This window comes from Ascidiella aspersa, chromosome 5, assembly GCF_963924565.1.
Source record: "Ascidiella aspersa chromosome 5, kaAscAspe10.2, whole genome shotgun sequence".
NCBI classification, from domain to species: domain Eukaryota; kingdom Metazoa; phylum Chordata; class Ascidiacea; order Phlebobranchia; family Ascidiidae; genus Ascidiella; species Ascidiella aspersa.
Window position 1 is genome coordinate 12,931,310 of NC_139451.1, and position 2,500 is coordinate 12,933,809.

Sequence of the window (2,500 nt, forward strand, 5' to 3'; positions counted from 1 at the left end):
CGCGCGCGCGAGCAAGAGCCTGTATAGGCCGCGCGAGTATTGAGTACATTTCGGCCGCGCGAGCATGAGCCTGTTTAGGCCGCGCGAACATTGAACATATTTCGGCCGCGCGCGCGAGCAAGCGCCTGTATAGGCCGCGCGAGCGTGTGATATGCCTCGCAATAGTTCAACACCTGGCGCAATCGTGCACCTTTTTTTTACGTTAGAATTTCAAACGGAAGACCCCAGGGACAACACTCATCTTTGCTATACTTGTGGGAGCTGACAAGCTTCGACAAGTAAAGAATCGGTGAAAAGGCGATTGGCTCGCTGGGCAGATGTTGCTGCTGCGCGAAGAGCCGAGTGTCAGTTTGTCGGGTTCTGAGCGGTCGCTTCGGCGAAGTTGTCTGGCGTGCGTTGCGCTCGCGCCGGTGTTGGCGACGTGGCGGTCGAAAGGCCTGCCGACGAAGTCTTACTCCGGCGGGTGCGACGGGCGGTGACGGTTTTCTGAGTTCGGGCAGCCGAGCAAAGAACGAAATTTTAACGGAGAGAAGCCTTCGGGTTTCGCATCGACCGAGCGACGGCGCCGCATCAGCGGCGCCTCCTTCGTCGGCCTTTCGGGGCTACGCTAAAGTAGCTACCTGGTTGATCCTGCCAGTAGTCATATGCTTGTCTCAAAGATTAAGCCATGCAAGTCTAAGTACGAGCTCTCGTACAGTGAAACTGCGAATGGCTCATTAAATCAGTTATGGTTCATTTGATCGTACGTTTTACGTGGTTAACTGTGGAAATGCTAGAGCTAATACATGCGTGAAGCGCCGACCTCGCGGGAGGCGTGCTTTTATCAGACCAAAAACCGACCGGGCTTCGGCCCGCAACCTTTGGTGACTCTGGATAACTTTGCGGATCGCACGGTCTCGCACCGGCGACGGATCATTCAAGTGTCTGCCCTATCAACTTTCGTCGGTACGGTACTGGCCTACCGAGGTTCTTACGGGTAACGGAGAATCAGGGTTCGATTCCGGAGAGGGAGCCTGAGAAACGGCTACCACATCCAAGGAAGGCAGCAGGCGCGCAAATTACCCATTCCCGACGCGGGGAGGTAGTGACGAAAAATAACAATACAGGACTCTAAACGAGGCCCTGTAATTGGAATGAGTACACTTTAAAACCTTTAACGAGTATCCATTGGAGGGCAAGTCTGGTGCCAGCAGCCGCGGTAATTCCAGCTCCAAAAGTGTATATTTAAGTTGTTGCGGTTAAAAAGCTCGTAGTTGGATTTTGGGCGCAGGCGGCCGGTCCGTCGCAAGGCGTGTACTGGCCGTCCTGGCCTCACCTCCGGTTCTCCGCCGGTGCCCTTGACTGAGTGTCGGCGGCGGCCGGAACGTTTACTTTGAAAAAATTAGAGTGTTCAAAGCAGGCGATTCGCCTGAATAATGGTGCATGGAATAATGGAATAGGACCTCGGTTCTATTTTGTTGGTTTTCGGAGCGCGAGGTAATGATTAAGAGGGACAGACGGGGGCATTCGTACTGTGCCGTTAGAGGTGAAATTCTTGGATCGGCGCAAGACGAACGACTGCGAAAGCATTTGCCAAGAATGTTTTCTTTAATCAAGAGCGAAAGTCAGAGGTTCGAAGACGATCAGATACCGTCCTAGTTCTGACTATAAACGATGCCAACTAGCGATCGGGGGGCGTTAGTTTTACGACCTCTCCGGCAGCTTGCGGGAAACCAAAGTCTTTGGGTTCCGGGGGAAGTATGGTTGCAAAGCTGAAACTTAAAGGAATTGACGGAAGGGCACCACCAGGAGTGGAGCCTGCGGCTTAATTTGACTCAACACGGGAAATCTCACCCGGCCCGGACACAGTGAGGATTGACAGATTGAGAGCTCTTTCTTGATTCTGTGGGTGGTGGTGCATGGCCGTTCTTAGTTGGTGGAGCGATTTGTCTGGTTAATTCCGATAACGAACGAGACTCTGGCTTGCTAACTAGTTACGCGACCCAATCGGTCGGCGTCTAACTTCTTAGAGGGACTAGTGGCGTTTAGCCACACGAGATTGAGCAATAACAGGTCTGTGATGCCCTTAGATGTTCGGGGCCGCACGCGCGCTACACTGACCGGATCAGCATGTGCTCGCCTTGGCCGACAGGTCTGGGTAACCCGCTGAACCCCGGTCGTGCTAGGGATAGGGAATTGCAATTATTTCCCTTGAACGAGGAATTCCCAGTAAGCGCGAGTCATTAGCTCGCGTTGATTACGTCCCTGCCCTTTGTACACACCGCCCGTCGCTACTACCGATTGAATGGTTTAGTGAGGTCCTCCGATTGGACCTGGCGCGGCCGGCAACGGTCGAGCCGGCGTCCGAGAAGACGATCTAACTTGATCATTTAGAGGAAGTAAAAGTCGTAACAAGGTTTCCGTAGGTGAACCTGCGGAAGGATCATTAACGGTCTCGCAAACGCTTCGGCGAACGCGAAACTCGGACAAGCGAGAGAAAAAGTCTTTGCTACCCGGCGCC

The 2,500-nt window shown here is 53.5% G+C and overlaps 1 non-coding gene across 1 annotated transcript; it reads left to right on the forward strand.

Annotated features, from left to right (window-relative positions):
• Window positions 1-617: 617 nt before the first annotated feature.
• On the forward strand, window positions 618-2,428 carry LOC146144238 (small subunit ribosomal RNA). Its single transcript, XR_014500549.1, has one exon. It is a non-coding gene; the product is annotated as a small subunit ribosomal RNA (ribosomal RNA).
• Window positions 2,429-2,500: the final 72 nt, after the last annotated feature.